Source organism: Nycticebus coucang, chromosome 18 (assembly GCF_027406575.1).
Source record: "Nycticebus coucang isolate mNycCou1 chromosome 18, mNycCou1.pri, whole genome shotgun sequence".
NCBI lineage: Eukaryota > Metazoa > Chordata > Mammalia > Primates > Lorisidae > Nycticebus > Nycticebus coucang.
Genome location: NC_069797.1, coordinates 26,778,250 through 26,797,367, shown reverse-complemented (window position 1 = coordinate 26,797,367; position 19,118 = coordinate 26,778,250). Strand labels below are relative to the sequence as shown.

The following is a 19,118-nucleotide window of genomic DNA, read 5'->3' as shown; positions in this document are numbered from 1 at the left end:
GGTCAAGGGAGATGTCCAGGAAAGACTACAGGTTGGTTTGGAGTCAGCACTTCTGTCTCCTGACTGTACCAGCACTTTGACTTCCTGGGTGCTCAGCCTCCTCTTTGAAGTAAACACTGAAGTCTGAGCTTCACGTGGTGGTTTGAGCAGCATGTGGGATAATGTACTTTATACATGAAGTCATCAGAATACAGTAACCCCGGGGTCTCCCCTAAAGGCCCTCCAGTATGATCCCTGTCCTCCTATCTTCCTTACATATCACCTACTCTCCAGTTTTGCCACTTTTGGAGAGTTATGTAAATAGAAGCAGAAGAGAGAAGGAAGCTGAATTCTACTCTGAAAAGGTGATGAATCTTTCTTTGTCTTTCCTGGACCCTTTGGAAAACATGCTCTATACATTTTAGGGATTCAGTGTGTCCTGCACTGGTCATGCAAGGTGGTAGCCATGGGATGGTTGATGTGAGTGACGGCCATGGATGAGGCCACAGAGTGTATTGTGAAGTCAAGGGTGGGATGAGTTGAGGTGGAGCAGGCTTCAGGCAGCCCCGCCCTGCTAGACGAGTAGGCTCCCCTTTCCTTGACCTGGTCCTGGAAGCAGTTTTGTGCCTCCTGTCTTCTGTAGCCCCCAGGGTATCACCGTGGTACAGTCCGCATTTGTCAGCTGTGTATCCAGACTCCCCGCGTGAGACGTGCCATGGAACAACTGCTGAAGTCGAGCCACTGGTGTCCTGGGAGTCCATGATGCTGCTGCTCCCTCCTCAGGCCTGTTCACTCCTGTGGTTTCCGTGAGACAATCTTCACCCACTCTGTCCTCTGCACTCCCAGGAAGCGCTCCGGGAGAATTAACACCAGGCTCTCTATCCGAACCATCTTCACCTCCACCCTCCGTTTTCTCTACTGACCTGAGGAGCCCCTTATGTGACTTAACTTCACCCTCACCACTCAGTCACTCTCTGTTCCCAATGCCTGTTCCTCCCTTGAATTCCACATTCCCAGGGGACATTCAGCACCCAGCCACTTGCCTTTCTCCCTCTTTCACCATGTGACACTCAGGGAGCAGATGTTGTTCTCTAATCAGAGGGGACTTTCTCTCTCAATACGGTCAAGTGATGTTGATCTCTGCCTTTCCTGAAATGTCAATCTCTTACCAAGTTTATCCCAGAAAATGGTCCCACTGATTCAACTGTTAATCATCAGGAACCAACAGCCTGTCTGCTTCACCACCACCAGATGGCACTTTAGCTGTGACTCAACCTGAACTTGTTTTCATCTAAGGAAGCTTGTTCTGGAGATGTTCTCACTACATGGTGCTGATGAGCTGTCCACTATGTCCCGGCATTCAGAGGCACTGCCTCTCCAAGCAGTGTCAGAATTCTCCTGCAGGAGCCTCCATGTCTGGAGTTTTCTTTCCTTTTCATACTAAGTCTTCATTTGGAAAGACCCTGCAGCCAACCTTGTAACATCTATTTATCTTTCCCAGCCCAAGTCTGATGTTCTGGCCCTCGTGTAGAGACAAGTTTAAAACCATGCTGATTTCATGATATGGAAGGAAAAGGACAAGAAAACAGGTTTTTTCCCAAAGCAACTTAGGCCAGACTTCGAACTACGAAAATTTGCCATGTATAATGTGCAACTATTTGCCCCCATTTTTGTGGGAAGAAGAAGAATGTGCCTCACATGTGAGTGGTACAGCGTTGGGATGGGGGTGTATTCCGACTCCCATGTGGGGCCCCCACATGCTATTGTGCTTTCCTTCTGGGGCCTACTGAGTTTATTGGGCTCCAGTCAAGGAGAATCCAAGATTTGGTGTGAATGAGCCAGTGTGGCCTCCACCTAGTGCCATGAGCAAGGGAGGGGGCTGTGGTGGGGCTGGCGAGGCAGGCCCTGGCCTTGTGGGGTGGAATCTGTTGCCTGAGGTGTTGCTGCAAAGAGGGGGTTAGGAGCCCTGCGCAGAGGGTTTGGGTGTCCTGTGCAGACAGGGTTTGGAGCCCCACACAGAGGGTTTTGTGAGCCCTGTGTGGGTCTCACGGACCATCATGGCTGCCTTTGGGTTGAGCAGCTCATAAGCTCCTGCCCCAGTGGCCACATGTGAGAAAGTTGTTTGTGGCCTATGAAGTGGTGAGGAGCGAAGGGCTCCCGGGATCAAGGGAAGGGGCAGCATTCACAGAGTGGGTCGTTGCAGAAGGGTGGTACAATCTGCATGTTTACAGAGGAGTGTTAGCCCTCCCCACATGTGTCTCTTCTGGCCAAGAGCTGGGTTGTGTTTTCCAGAATGTTTGGGCCAAAAACGTGAGTGCACGGTATACATGGCAAAATATGGTCAATTTTTCATGGACAATGTTAGTATCATTTGCCAGCAAGCATGGCTCAGCAGATTCCCTTCCTTTGTGAAGCAGCAAAGGAAAACCAGAAGACCTGCATGTGGACAGCAGCTCCTGTGTCCTAAGAACTTTGAGGATGACATACAGCAAAATGCATGCAGCTCACATGTCACTGCAGGTCGAGTCCCTGCCCTTTGTAGTATTTGTCCCAGGTGACTGGTCCTCAAAATCTGTGTTATTCAATCTCAAATATCTTCATAGCTAAAGAATCCCAGTAATTAACCATCTCCAGACTCTCTCCATGTGTCAAACACTGCCCAGTCTCCATTCCTTAAACTTCACTCAGGTCCAGTCTCAGGCCCAACTTAAATTCCTGCTCCCAGTCCTATCACCTGGTTGCCTATCCCAGATTAGGTTCTGGGGGGCGTGTTTTCAAAAACCCCAGAATGCAGCTCAGTGTGTTATGCCATCTGACATTTCCTACCTGATCTGGAATGTGTCACAGAAAGAGCAGCAAATTATGTGGGGTTTATACTCTCTGATCAAGAAATCCCTGAAAGACCTTTGTACTCCAGTTCCCAACATTCCCCAGCCAGTCCTCCAAGGTTGTATTCCGACTTCTATCCTTCTGGAGATTTTTCTCTCAGCATTGAGTTTCTGAAGAAAACAGGGCAGCATTATCACAAGAGAATTTTGAATTCAGTCAAACTGGTAGCTTTCAAGAGTGATGTTGAGAAATGCTTCACTTAACAAGGATACTCAGAAGGATCAGGAACGTAGCCTGAGGAATAGCCGAAAAGATCATCTGCTGAGTGATCTAGAGAGGTCTTCAGATAAGGATCTGGGTCTAACTCTCTGAAAGGCCTAGAAAATCAGGGAATAATTCAAGCCCCTTAAGAGCGAGCCTAGGTCTGAAACAACTGGAACATGTGGGAACACCAAATTCTGAAGGTGGGATCTCCAAGCCCCCATGTAGAAGAAGCTCTACAGCTAGTCATGTAGAACAGTTTGGGACAACAAATTCAGTTGCCACCTTGGATTATCCCCACCTGCCTCCTCACCTGTGGGCAAAGGAAGGACAAGGATCCCATAGACAATCTCCGTTTTATGCCAAGATGAGCCAACAGAGAACTTACAGTTAAGAATGGCAGGCAGACTCTTCTGTGCCCCCCTCATGGAAGCGTAGACAAGATGCATGAGGACGTGCTTAGGAGCACATGTCTTCCCCATCCCTGTCACTGAAGTGATGGCCTCCTACTGAACATCACATTAGAAAGTAAATGCTTCCTGTTGGCAGTGGATTTCTAAATGCAAAATAAAACAAAAGGGCCAAGAAGATTCTCTCGAAAGGGCAGCCCCCGATTGTGTCAGGATCATTCTCCACCCATGGCCAACAATGAGCCTGTGACCCATCTGTGACCCCGTGCAGGTTGCAAGTTGACTGGGCACCTGCAGGCCATGCTGTACTGCTGAGATTGCAGGTTCTCTCTGCTTCCCTTCATTTCCTGAGAGGAAACTTACTCCCTTAATATAAGAATCAAGAGATTCTTCCCAATAAATGTTCTAATAAGAGTCATGTCTTTTCTCTGTGCAGATTTGGGGGCATAGGTTGTGGGGAACCTGGAGTGTATGCTTAGTTAGAATGGTAGGAGTTATCAAACTTCTTCCTATTGGCTTATTTTGGCCTCCAAATGTTGACCAGTGTACTGGAGCTCTTGTTAAGGAGTGGATATTGTGTCCTCCCACACCCTCTTCCCTGCCTGAGGAAGTTTGAGCAGATGGGCTGCTTCCCATTTGTTGGCCTGCATGGAATGACATTGCAGCTCACACCTTCTCTCTCGTCATCTGTTTTATTTCCCTTACAGCAGTGGCTGTCAAACTGTGGGTCGCAACCCACAGAATCTGTATTAAAGGCTGTATAGCATTTCGAACGTTGAGAACCACTGTTGTAGAGGATGAAACAAGATAGCTCTTCCATACATGTAGAGAAGGACAAAGATATGTATGTATTACAGAAAATAGTGGTTTAATCATGTCTCAGAAAACATTGTCAGTGAGCGGAGGATCACACAGGTGGGTGAGGGTGGGTGGGAGTGGTTGAGGGCTTATTGCTGTGATGGATACTGGGCTGGTTGAAGGAGGATCTGAAGAACAGTGTAGTTGGTGCTAAAGAACCTGTTATGTGGGGAATGACCATCTGCTGTGGAAGCAAACAGGTACTTGGACCTTAATGGTGTCGTTTCCTCACTGGCGAGTGAGGAACAGAAAAATATCACAGGCTTAATTGATAACTGAGTCCCGAATGTGGCCACTATTTGGACGGGTAAGGTGCATGTTATCCTGGAGGTAGGTGAGATAAAGAGAGGGTTGCTTGCGAGGAGATTGCCAACAAAAAAATTTTATGTGGGTTGGGAAGAGGGAGCCAGGGGACATACATCATGCTAAGAGAAAAAGAGATTCAGGATAGAGGAAGCCAAATACTTAAGTGGATGCAAGTTGGGATTGTCTTTAACACTATTGTGCTAATGTTGTTTAATTGCCAAATGCTGCTTGTTGCAGCTTGCTTATTTTGCGTCTACCTGCTCTGTGATGTGACAGTGATTTGCAGCCTCTAAACCTGTGTTTTGTGCCAGGTAGCCAGCCTAGTTCTACCACTTTCATCCCTCCTAGTTTCAAGTCCATGGCCATGCACACTTCCAGCTAAACCTCAACGCTATGCCAAGCTGCCCATATTTTCACTCACTGTTTCTGAATAGCCGAGAGATAGTGAAGAACTCACACAAGGCAGGGGCTGTAATTCATGATGCTGCATTTCATTTGGACGCTAAACAATCTTCAGTGGTCCTGTCTTTCCTGTTACCCATGGCAGTGCATCCAAACCTTTGCCACTCTTTACAAACTCACCACAGAACTCTCATTAAACTCCCCTAGTAACATGCGTGTCACTTCCTCCTTCATGGAGAAATTTAAAGCAAAACGGACTATTCCATATTTTCCCTTGGACATCATTTTCAGGTACCTTCCTCCTTTCTGTTCTTTGTCTCTCAAGACACAGAAGCAAAGTGCACCTGCGCCCAATATGCCCTCATGCTTATGTTCTACTCTCTTCATAGTCATATTGGTCACTGAATCTTTCAACTGCTGCCTTTTATCTCCAACATCTGGCTCAACAACAGCTCTTTCCCATTAACAAACACATTATCATCTCTTTAGTCCTTCAATGAATCCTCCTCCATCTTGTACCCAGTTCTACCTATGATGGAATTTCTATCTTCTTTTCTCAGCCAGACTTCTTTATAGAGATGTCTGGTTACTGGACCCAAAGGTATATTATTATATGCAAATATGATTGTGTTGATCTCTTTATTTTATTTCAAAATAATATGAGGCTACAAATTTTTAGATTACATCGTTCTCACTTCCAAGGTAAAGTTCGAGTCATAAAAGAACCCCTCATGCATTTTGACCATTAAGTGAAATGCCCTCATACCCTCCCTCCCTCCAGTCAATCATCCTCCCCACTTCCTCCTCCTCCCCACCCAAGTAGTAGAATATATCTCTGTTTTATTGTTCATGTAAACATGTAATTGTTTATTAATTGGTTCAAGTTAGTATTGCATACATTGAATATTCATTCTTCCAGTCCTGCAATACTTTACTAAGAAGAATGTATTTCAATTCCATCATAATGAGAATTCTCAAAGATCTAAAAGTTGATCTTCCCTATGATGTCTCAATTCCATTACTAGGTATCTACCTAGAAGAACAAACACCATTTTGCTACAAAGACACTTGCACCAGAATGTTTATTGCAGCTCTATTTCTAATTGTCTATCTCTTGAAAATCACTCCTTCTCGCTCCATCACCTAACACATGATGTTCAAGTTCTTCTTCATTGAGAAAAGCTCAAAGTTAGAGTTCAGACATTGGAGGGAATCTTCAGGGGAAAAGGTGTGACATAAATCAGGATCTGAGCATACAAGCAAAGAGGAATCAACTTGGGAAGAAGGTTATGTTAAGAACTTTGTGCTATGTTCAGCAGGTACTAAGACTTACTATAGCAGATGTAGGTCGTACTAATCTTTTGTGACAATTGACATAAGCAATCTTTTATATGATGTAAACCTACATATTTGGGTTTATAAGTGAACAGACTGATCAATACCATAATATTTTGCAGGCAACCACAGGTGATAAGTATTGAAATCTATAAGAAAAGTAGCACTACAAAAACAAGTGGTTGTTGTAATCAATGAGGAAACCACAAAAAGTGGAACCAGAGGAGAGAGGTTTCTGAACAACGGTATGAAGCAGTGATTTTAATGATCATTAATTAAATTATTTTAGAAAAATGTTCAAAGCACAGTAAGTATATTCCTTTTTGAAAATTCTCTTTCTTGATCAGCACAATTTAAGTGTGCAATGGAAGTTTAACTATAGTTTCAAGTGTGACTATAGTTTCAAGTTTTGCAAAATTTGCAAAACACTGGTATGGAACACAGAGATACACAGTAGTGGATGCCAAGAGGTTGTCAGGGAAAAGATAATTTTTGCTAAAATCCTGGAGAAAGAGGGCAACAGATCCTTCCTCTGCAGGAAGAGGGCCCTGTAGTTCCATCAACATGAATGCTAGAGGTGCATTAAGAGCCACTGGGCATGAGGGTGATGGTGCTGATGACTTTTTCAGAGACAGAAGTGCCAAATCCTTTGCCTTGCCATCAGAGACAGAAGCTAAAGCAAAAGAGGTGCTCCCTGAACGCTTTGAGGCTTCCTGGTAGTAAAGCCCATCAGTGCTTTGACAAATAACATTTTTCTGAAGGGGCTCATCAGGACGCACCATCAACTGTGGGAGGGTAAGATGTATTTGTACCTCCTGTCTAAGATGCTGTATTTGTGTAAGTGCACATTTACACACATGCACACACACACATACAGACTTCTGAAGGTGGAGGGACCTTTGAACTGGGTAAACTAATCAGAAAAACCCCTTGCCGATCCTCTTCTAATGGACAAGATTCCAGTAAAAAGCATTATCAGAAGGGGATGGGCCTCTGTGTCCCTCTTTCTTTCTCTACATTTTTGCCATCTGGTCTTGAGAACTTGGGTACTGGATTCAGGACAATGTATGACTCCAAATTTTGCCACTAGCTTTTGGTATGAGTTTAGGTAACTCAATTCACCATTTCTTCATCTGATAAATGACGTAATATTTCTAATTACCTTTTGGGGGTGTTGTGAGGATCAAAGCAGATGGAGCATGTAGTGCACTTGTTGGATATCTATCCCTTAATGTCCCTGTCAGGAAGGATTTATTTTCCAATGTGCATAGCCCCCAGAGGCTTTCAGAAAGTTTCCTGGACCTTGGCCTTCACTCTATGTCCAAAAAGAGAAGTATACAGCCAGCTGCTCTAGCCCCCGATAGCAATTTTTCTGGAGGCAGTACCCTGCATGAAAGATTCCCAGTCCCTATTTCTGAGGCAGCGGAAACAGGACTCACATGGTTTAGAAGGAAGAACCCCAAGCTTCCCAGCTCTGGGACAGAAGTGATGACGAAGCTGTCCTGGGTGAAGCTTGAGGATGCGGAGTCTACTGTCTTCCCAGTGAAGCAGGGTGTGATGCAACATAGTGAAAATGTGAAATCATTCAGCAGTTTATAAAGCATCCTGAAATGTGGCTCCCCAAAGTCTTCATTCAGGCCAAAGTCAGAGTTATTGTTGAGAATAGACGTATCCCTTCACTGTGTCCTGAGGTGACACCGTGGCTCTCGGATAATACTTCCTAGAAGGACATGTGAGTAGTGCGAGTTATTCCTGGAGAGCTTCTCCAGGGTCCATGTATGGGCTGGACTTCTTCTCGGGTAGGTGGGCCCCTCTCTCCAGCTGCCCATCATCAACTTGAGAATATCCACCTGGGACCGGCAAGAACTATGTCCCACTTGAGCTCCTGATCATTCTGTAAACCCCACTGAAGGTGTTTCACGTGTTATGTATGGCAAAGAAAGTGAATTACAGTTCATTCATTCCTCTAGGTTTTGACATGAGGGTTAAGGTGGTGTTTATACTTTTATGTAGCATGATGATGGTAGGTCTCATAAAGTTTTAGATTTCTTGAAATGAAAAGGGTGTAGACATTCTCTAGTCCACTTCATGTATGTGTCACTTTTACAACAGCACTGATTAGCGCTCATGAGTCTACATGGTTGACCACGTCTTGTGATAAAGGGGTCACTACCTCCTGTACAGGACTATGATGAAGGCTGTGTGCTCTGGCTGCGCTTGAATCCTGGCTCCCCACATACTGTCTATAACTGGCCTCAGAGAGCTATTTAATTTACTTATTTTTCAAATGGGAATGATAATAATAATGGCATCGTTAAACACTTATGAAGATCAAGTTCAATTAATACCTCAAAGGCCTAGTATAAAGCCTGGCCCATAGTTGGCAGTTATTGAATCTTAACTGTTCTATGCTAACAAACATACTAGTATAATTGTTGGACAACTCACCCAAATCTTCTATCAGACTCTGCCATTAGTGTCTGCTCAAAATCTGTTATTACATCTGCGTTCTATTTACTGGACACCCATTAGAGAGAAGGAATTGTGCAAGGGCATGGAAGAAGTCAGTAAGAAAGTGATTCTTTATCCTTCAACTATTTGCAACTATTTTCTGTGGACAATGATTGCAGCTTTCATTAGCTTATGAAAGGAATCTTGACCACTTCTCTCCCCCTACACAGAGAACATGTGGGGTTTTCCTTCAGGTCAGAGAGGCTAGATTTAATTGTCTGTTGGAAAACTCCAGGCTTAGTTCATTCCCAGCTCATTGAATAAGTTTTCAGAAATAGGAATAATTTATGAAATGTATTTGAAGAATAAGAGAATAAGAATACCACATGTCCTTAGGAGTGAATTTTAACTTCAAAACACTTTAAGAAAGAGAACAGAAAACTGTTTTGAAATTATCTCTACCATTTTTTCTTTTATTTTTGATTGTTCATTTTACAGACTGTCTCACTCTGTCTCCCTTCGTTGAGTCCTGTGGTGTCACAGCTCACAGCAACCTCCAGGTGTTTGACTTATGCAATTCCTTACCTCAGCCTCCCTAGTAGCTGGGACTGCAGGTGCCCACTACAATGCCCAGCTATTTTTCCTGCCATTTTGCTGGGGCCGGGTTCGAACACGCTACCTTCTGAATATGGGGCTGGTGCCCTACTCACTGAGCCACAGACGCCGTCACTCTTTCATGTTCTTAAAAATTAAGTACAGTAGACAGTGTAAAGAAGAAATTTAGATGAAAATAAAATTTATCTGGAAAAAGCACAAAGTAAGTGGCAGAAAAGGGATTTAAATCAGCAGTTTTGACAGAAGTGGCAATTCAGAAAAATACGTTCGTACTATACAGGACAGAATTCATAGTCTTTCTGAAAGGAAAAGGAAAATGACAACAGTGTAAAACAAGAAAGAAAGTTGGGTATAAAGAGTACATGGAACTCTAACTTAAGAAAAATAGTATTTGCACAGAAAGTAAAGAACAAGTTGAAAAAAGAAAACATGAATGTTATAAAAAGGTGAATCAAATATTACAGTGAATCCAAACATCTCATCACAGATTGAAAGCCTCACCACATTGTAGAGCAGCGGTTCTCAACCTGTGGGTCACAACCCCTTTGGGGGTCTCCTGCATATCAGAAATTTATGTTATGATTCTTAACTGTAGCAAAAGTACTGTTATGAAGTAGCAATGAAAATAATTTTATGGTTGGGGTCGCCACAACATGAGGAAATGTATTAAAGGGCCACTGCATTAGGAAGGTTGAGAACCACTGCTCTAGAGAATCTTACTGAAAACCCCCTGTACGTATCCTATTGATATTTTGGCATTTTAGGGCCAGGAAAAAATTATTTTCAGAATAAAAATGTCAATGCCAGAGAATAATAGATTACTTAGAAAGAAATAGAAAACCAAGCAGGCTTGAGATTTTTCCTGACAAAACACCAATGCCATAAAATTATCAGAGTTTTAAGTGGAAACTCCCACAACTCACTATACTATATCCAGCTACATTAACTCTTCTGTACATGTGTTTACAGAATTAAATAAAATTACTGAAAATAGTTTTTAAAATATAATTGTCTTGGCAGCAGTTTGCATATTGTGCATAATCTATATCCTATATTTTTGAATAATTCAACACAGACCATGAATTTGAAGCCCAAAAAGGAAACCAAAGAAGAACACATTCTAATTCTTATGTTACATAAAGGAAACTTGAGTTATGGCTTTGCTTTCTGCTTCATAAATAGAAATTCTACTATGAACTCAATATCTGCTGGTAGAACTTATAGAAATTAGAAGTCACTGTATCAGATCACATACCTGTGATCTATATCATGTTATAGAAAGAGACACAGATCCTTAAAATTTTAGTTAAAATAAGAATTCTATTGAGGTTGGATATCTACCTTAAAGTACAAAAGAGAAATGTATTAAATTTGTGGCTGTTAAAACTATGAAAGGGTGTGGAAATTTGAAATCCTTATTTAGGTAATTCATGAATTAATACCTGAGGCCAGCAGTGTAACATGCCCAAAGGCTCCTAAAGATTACAATCTATAAAATATAAAAAATTGTTGAAATGTAAGTGTGTTGAAAAAACTTGTTTTTGAGGACATTTTTATATTTGACTGACAAGCAGAAAGGGATGCTTAGAGTTTAATATTTCTACCCAAGTCTTTATACTTGACAAAAGAGTACAATAGAATATTTTGTGCATTTTCTCAGCTTCAAAATTTTTACAGCAAATCACAGAAACCAGACCTCAAAGCTGAATTGCACTTTGTGATTCTGTCTGCCCTATGCAGCTGCAAAAAAACAGCTATCCTTAGTTTTTATTTCCAATACCCCTTTTGCTAGAGAGGACCCAGTCTTTACAGCCAAACAATAGATCATCTACAAGCCCACATAAGACAATAACTCAATTCAATTCAGATTGGGGGGAGGCGGAAGGAGGGAGAGGAGAGGAGGCGAGGGGATTGGTGTGCTCACACTTAATGGATACCGTGTCAGGGTATATTAGCACACTTTTTGTGTGTAGGACACAACTGCAAGAGAGGACTCTACCTGAGAAATGCAAATATTGTATCCTAGTGGGTTTTTTTACTCACATTAACTGGAAATAAAAAAAAAAGAAAACCTAAAAATGGATCCCAGCAGACAGCACTGACTGGGGGTGAGTCGGACAGCCTCCTTTTGCTTGTCCAGATCAGTTTTTCTTTGCTTTGCACTGTGCCCGGAGCTGTGGGAATCTTCTGGCAGGGTCAGTCAATAGAGAGCTGCAGCAGACATTGGAGGAAGGAAAGGGAGGGAGGGAGAAATGTTTATTGATGAACTACTAACTTGTGGCTGCTGCATCTTAAAGAGTTACAATTTGTACCAGGCAGCGGGCCTCTCTCTCTCTCTCTCTCTCTCTCTCTCTCCTTTCATAACTGCCCCCCTCCTCTTGTTCTGTCAGGCCTGGGGGCCAAAGGCCTTCCTGTTACTAGCCTCAGGATTTTGCACTATCCCTGGTGGTTTCCCTCCCCCTCCCCCATGCCTTTATAAATAGTGCTTTTATTAAAGTTCGCTTACATTAACCTTTGATAGTTCTGTTTCCTGTGAGGATTCTTGTGATACATGGTATCTGGAGTGGATGAAGGAATCAAACCCTCAAAGAAGGAATAATGGAATTGGGTGAGTTTAACATTTAATATGGCAGGAATCCTCTCCTTCCCCAGAGAATGGCTCAACAGTGATCCATGAAATGCAGTGGTATTCAGAAGATCACCAGTGGTGTTGAGGATAAGGTGAGGGTCACGGCACAGCAATGGGAAATCCAGGGTCTGTGGCAATTAGGATTTGTCAAGACAATGGTGGTATAAAGGTTGTAGTATGAACTGTAGTATGAACTGCAGGCCCTGGAAATCAGCAGAGGGGAAGGGGATATTGAACCCAACAAGCGCACACGTGGAAAATAAGGAAACTTCCAGGGCCATTTGAAAGGGTCAATCTTTTCTTTGTAGAGCAGATGAGTTTGAAAACCAAATCATGGGACTGATGGTGAGGATGTCGAATCGTAACCCCATGTTGCTTATGGATCCTCCAGGACTCATTCTTACATCAAGCTGAGATGGGGAAGCTGTAGGCCACTGCAGGGAGGAATGGAATGTTTGAGCACTCACACTCAATGCCAATAACTTTTGAACACCTGTCTCCCTGGCCCCCATCTTCCGGGAAGTTGCTTTGCTGTGTTAGGGAATCTCACGGTCAGTGTTAGAAGAAAAGTCTTCCAGTGACAGCAGCTGAGTGCTCACAAGCTGAGGTGAATCTCCTCACATCCCACCCCTCCATCCCCTCATTGCCTGTTTAAGACCTTGAGTTAGTTCTCAGCATCACACAGATCGGGTGGTACCTGCTTCTGGAGAAGAGAGCCTATATACTGAAGGAACTACAGGGTGTTTTCAATTCACATCAGCAGGAGTAGAAGAGCATGTTTAGGAGTGAATTCTGAGGATGTGTAGTAGATTTTTATATTTGATGTTCCTCAGCATCCATTGTGAATATAGGCCCAACCTTCTCATACCAGAAGCAGGGCACAGTTGCCCTTGACACTGTTTTTGTTTCTCAAGCTCTTCCCAGTTCTTCCGTGTGGTTGGTCCACATATCTGTTCTATACATATATGTATAGAATGTATGTGGGTGATTACCTTTCTCTGGGACATGTTGACTCCATCAGTCTGACTCACTCCTGTGACCCTGACATCCCATATAGCCTGTGCAGATGTGCACAGTGACCATCTCTTTGTCATACTGTGACCCGCTGGGATGTGCACCTCTTGCCTTAAGCCCATCTGTTAGAGCTCCCCATGGGAAACCTGCTTGGGTAATGTCCTGGACAGCAGTAAAGGCCTAAGCCCATCTCTCTCCTGCTCACCTCCTGGCTGTGCATACTGTCCCTGTGACCTTCCTATTGTCCCTAACTGCTTCCCCTCTTCCTTCATGGGCCTACAAGTCATAAACTTCTGTCATTTCGTGTTTTCCACATTGTTTGTGTTGCCCCCTCTGTGTCTCACTTGGCTGGTAGCCCTGTTGTAACTTTTTATTTATTTATTTATTTACAGTGAGAAGAGACCTCTTTATTAATATATTGAGATAAACTACATAGACTGAAAGACAAAAATGCATCACAAGTCATTCAGCAGAACATTCATTAAAAATTTGACAGAATCCTCACACAGAAATTTATCTGTCTGAAATAACACTAAATATTTTACAAATTAGACACTTCATTTTTAAACCTACTTTATAATCCTGAATTTACCATAGAGAAGTAAACTCATCTTTACCAGTTTTATATCATTTAATTTATACAAGGCTTCCAATAAAATTTTATCACATCTTGAAAACTACGTGCAGCTTTTCAAAATACAAAGTAAACTGGCTATGCAGCAATCTAAAAATCAAACTAAAAGAAAACAAAGCAGGTAAGAAGCATTTCTTAGTACAAATAAATTTAAAACATATAGGCAAAAAGCCTATACGCCTCTGTGCCCACCTTTCTGAGATGGTGCAGAGACAGAATTCTTACTGAGCACGGTCAGGCTGAAACCGGGGCTGAACCCTAAATAGGCCGATAAAGCCTGGGTACTTTGGAGGTAAAAGTCCAGTACTCAGAAACTGGCTACGGGGACTGGCACGTGCAGACACATCACTGTAATTCTTTTCAAATCTCCACACTGTGCTTTTTGTAAGACAAGGTCTCTACCTCTAGATGGTACAGACTTCAGGGACGGGTAAGCAAGCAGCCCACTCCCCTGCAGCTGGTACGGACGGTTTGTGGGCATTTGGCTAACAGCATGTTTTTCTTTACTACTCTATGTGGTATTATCGAAGTTTTAGAAGAATGTGTAGCAGTAACAGTTTTATCAGTAGACATGCGCATTAAGAGAAAGTTAATTTAGTTTTGCCTTTTAACCTTAAGGTCACTGTGTAATTTGAGATTAATAGTGTGTACGTGAAGGTTGTGCAAGACCAGCTATAAAAACTGGTCAGAAATAAAAAAAGTTGCTATTTGCCATCAGAGCTTTTAGCCCTCTCTATCTCAAAACATTTCAAAAAGCAGGCCTAACCTCTCAGTCACTGACCAGCCATTCGGCATTAACACAACACAAACATCCTTTATGTGTGCTTCTCCTCATTGGTATAGTTAAAAACATTAAAGAATTTAAATAAAAAGGCAATAATATTTATGTACACAAAATGATCATTCCATTAATATTTACATGACAAAGGAAACATGGAGAATCACTAAAACTGGAAATTGCTACAGTTGTGACAATCTTCTCTCCAGACATTTTTAGTTAGGAATCATATAAGCTTGGAAAACGAAAATAATTGCCAAAGAATAACTAAAATATTAATTTTAGTTTTCAATTCTTACTATTTAAAGGAGCCAGTGGGTCATAAACCATCCAAGATTCGGGAACTAACAGCTCAGATTAGTTTTTCATATCAAATCTTTTTGTTCATCTCTCATGATGATACTAAACTTACAGAAAAAACAAAAAAGGTATACATAAAAATTCCAGTTCATTCCCCTTTATAAGGACTGGTCAGCCACCCTAATTCCTTACAGTTGTCCATGCTCAAGGCGTCCTCTTTCCTTCCCAGAGGATCATCGCGGTACACTTTTGCTGCATGCTGCGTATCTTGTTTTTTGTTGTCTTTCTTTCCAGCAATTATTTCAAATATTAGTCACATAATCTTCTACTACACTCTTTTCTACCTTTTTTTATCTTAACAATTTTATTTTTGTTCTTTTAAATTTATTTGCCATGTTCTTTACTTCTATGCCTGTCTCCATTGCTATCTGTTCCTCTAACTTAAAGGGAATGTATCAATAGTTTTTTATCATCATTATTAAATGATAGCTGGGTACATTAATGAAATCATGGGGTACCATGCGCTGGTTTTATATACAATTTAAATATTTTCATCACACTGGTTAACATAGCCTTTCTGGCATTTTCTTAATTATTGTGTAAACACGTTTATATTCTACATTTAGTAAGTTTCACATGTACCTTATAAGATGCACTGTCGGTGTGGTCCCACCAATTACCCTGCCACCACCCATCTCCCACCCTTCCCTCCCCTCCCTTTCTCTTTTCCCCTTTCCCCATATTCTTAGGCTATAATTGGATTATAGCTTTCATATGAAAGCTATAAATTAGTTTCATAGTACGGCTGAGTACATGGATACTTGAGCAATTGGATACTTTTACTGCCACTCTTGAGATACTTTGCTAAGAACAATATGTTCCAGCTCTATCCATGTAAACATGAAAGAGGTAAAGTCTCCATCTTTCTTTAAGGCTGCATAATATTCCGTGGTGTACCTTCTGTAATAACATTCCTTTATATTCATTTTTAAAGTCCTTCTTGATATAATAAACAACACCCCAATTTTCTGTCTACATTTTAATGGTTGGCCCTGATCCAGATCTGGGATATAAGGAATAATGAGGATTAGAGACCATCAATTGGCTTAATAATGACAAGAGGATTAATACAATAATGGGCATCAGCTGGATAAACATAGAAAACCCTCCACCTCTTCTTTCTTCCTCTCTTTCATGGCCACTATGTCGATGTTGATGTTGATGTTGTTAATGGCTGTAACCAGCCCTTCCATTTGAAAATGAATGTACACTACCTGAAGGAAATCCACCACCAAAAAATATATTAAACAAGTCTTCTGGAGTTCTATCAGCTTGACAACCTCTATGGAAATTAAATCTGCCATTGTTTGGTGATTCTAAGCTTATTCTTCATTGCCTATGAGGTCGTATTGTTTTCCTTGTTCTGGATTGCTTAAAACAGCATAAGAGGTTCCAATCTTTTTAAAAGCATCTATTGCTCCAGGTGTATGGTGTTTGTCTGGATGAAACTTCAAAGCAAGCTTTCTATAAGCTTTTTCTCAAATCTTCATCACCAGCATCTTCATAAGGCCAAGTACTTCATAGTAATTTTTACATTTGTTTATGCCGAGAACTCCGTCTATTTGGTCTTTGGTATAGCCTTTTCCACCTTCACCACTACCAGATGTGCTGTCCTTTGTGCAATTAGGCTTGCTTTGATCACCACTTCCCCATGGTTTTCGGCAAGGAGCGCTATTTCCAGCTGTGCTTCCATTTTTCATAATTATTTCCAACAGTGCGCGTGGCCGAGGGCAGTGGGCGGAGCTTCCCGGCTTCGGCAGGAAGCGCTGGGCCTTCTCGCGGTGCCGAGGTTCGGGGCCTCCCCGGCGATCTGGAGACGTTTCTCCGCCTCATCCCGGTTCTCCTCCATGGCCTGCGGCTTCTTCCGGTTCCTCAGGTAGCGGCTACAAGCGGCAGAAGCCGTCTGGCAGAGAGGAAAGGCCGCCCGGCTGGAGCGTGAGGCAGCGAGCGAGGAGGAGCGCAGGGGACCGCGGGGCGGCTCCGCCTACTCAGGGCGGCCTCCCCGCCCCGCGCCAGCCGCTTCCCTCCCGGCCTGGACCGCGCTCCCAGGCCGGCGTCGGAGCCCAGCGGACGGTTTGGCCGCGGCAACGCCCCGATGGGAGAGCTGGCGGCGGCGGCCCGGCTGCCTGTCGCGGGAGGACTTCGGTGAAGCCCGGGCCTAGGTCCTCCGGGCACAACTCTCATGAACAGGACCGGGGAGAGCCCTGCTCTAACTTTTATCCTGGATAAGGCTCTCCTAGAGAGTGTAAGTTATCTGTTCTTTTCTTTCTTTTTTTTTTTTTAAATTTTCAAACTTTATTTCTGCAAAGTCAATCAACATGTGTTGGAAGGAAAAAGTGTAAAAGTTATTCTTGCATATTTGGGGAGAGTGGTTTTCTTGACCGGAATAAACTTAACACAAGGCAGAGCCACAAGGGCCTCTGCCAATATAAATAAGTTTCCTGTGAGAGTCATACTGGTTACAGGTCGGATAAGTAGGCGTTGTTCCTTTCACCCAAAATAAAGAAGTTCCCCATGAAAGGCACATTGTAAATGTCCATGACTTAATCCCTGATAGCTGTAGCCAGGCAGAGTTGGAGCTTGTAGCCAATCTCCTGAGAGTCACAAGGCTAAAGAAGAGAAGATTATAAAAGTTGTAAAATGAAGAGGGATAAAACATAAGGCCATCAGTACAAATTTATTTACATGGGTGTACTCACCCAGAATCTGGGATTTATTATGTAAGGTCAAGTGCTCCGGATAAGCAACAATAGTCAGTTACACCTGCTGACTGAAACCTGGATTCAATGGTGGCCCCTATAATGAATTCCAAGAATTAGAACTCTTATTGTATTCTGTGACCAAAGGAGACCAAAGAGAAATGGAAATATTATAAGAACTTATGTGCATATTTTCCACTCCCCTTTAACTATAACCCACAGCCTAGGAGAGCTTGAGCAAAGCACCCTGCAGTCAACTCATCAAGAAAGACTTTAGGATTATCCTTGAAAACTTTCATGGTGTCCATGTCTGTAGGCCAGAGACAGTGGAGTAGTTGTAACACAAGAATACCTAACAGAACCGGAATTTGGTGACCAATGTGGGTTTTTTTCCTGGGAATAAGTGTGTTTTATTTTTTTTTATTTTTTTTTGTAGAGACAGAGTCTCACTTTATCGCCCTCGGTAGAGTGCCATGGCTTCACACAGGTCACAGCAACCTCCAACTCCTGGGCTTAAGCGATTCTCTTGCCTCAGCCTCCGGACTAGCTGGGACTACAGGCGCCCGCCACAACGCCCGGCTATTTTTTGGTTGCAGTTTGGCCGGGGCCGGGTTTGAACCCATCACCTCGGTATATGGGGCCGGTGCCTTACCGACTGAGCCACAGGCGCCGCCCAGGAATCAGAGTGTTTTAGAAAAACAATCAATTTACCACATTACCAAAATAAGGGAGAAAATCTAATTATCTCAATGGAGGTAGAAAAGGCACTTGATAAAATTAATCATTCATGAGAAAAATGCTCCACAAATTACAATAAAAAGAAACTTTCTTAATCTGATAAAGAGTATCCTCAAAATTCCTTCAGCTAATTCATTCTTAATGGTAAAACATTGAACACTTTCTTCCTGGGGTCAGAAACAGAAACACCACTTCAATTTGACCTTTTTTCTTCACACTTCCAGAAGGCACGAAAAATAAGTTAGAGGTGGGGGAAAGGAAAAGCAGAGAGAGGGAAGGAGGGAGGCGGCTGGGGTCTTGGTGTGTGCCACACCTTTGGGGGGCAAGAGATGATTGTGAGAGGGACTTTACCTAACAAATACAATCAGTGTAAACTGGTTTCTTGTACCCTCATTGAATCCTCAACATTAAATAAAAAGAAAAAGAAGTTAGAGGTATTAATATTGGAAAAGGAAAGAATAATTGAAAGTGTTATTAATCACAAAGGACATAATTGTGTACCCTGAGGAATCTGCAAGCAAGAATTAAGTGAATCTGAAAAATTTGTCTATATATAGAATAGTTAAAAATTCTATTTCTAATTATCAATTATAAACACTTTAAAAATGAAATAAAAGAAATAAAACTAGCATAAAACTTCAAACATTCAGGCAAGATCTAACAAAAGATATAAAGATTTTTCATAATGAAAACCAAAAAAGAAAAAATGCAGAGAGAAATTTAAGACTCTAAAGAATGGAGAGATATAGGGTATTTATAAATTGAGTAAACATACTGAAAATTGTTATAATGTCATTTACTATTCGATTGAAATATGGAG

At 42.3% G+C, this 19,118-nt stretch overlaps 1 pseudogene; it reads right to left on the bottom strand.

The window, feature by feature from the left end:
- Window positions 1-16,096: 16,096 nt before the first annotated feature.
- LOC128571267 (dnaJ homolog subfamily B member 14-like) lies at window positions 16,097-16,710 on the bottom strand (annotated as a pseudogene).
- Between the last annotated feature and the right edge of the window lie 2,408 nt (window positions 16,711-19,118).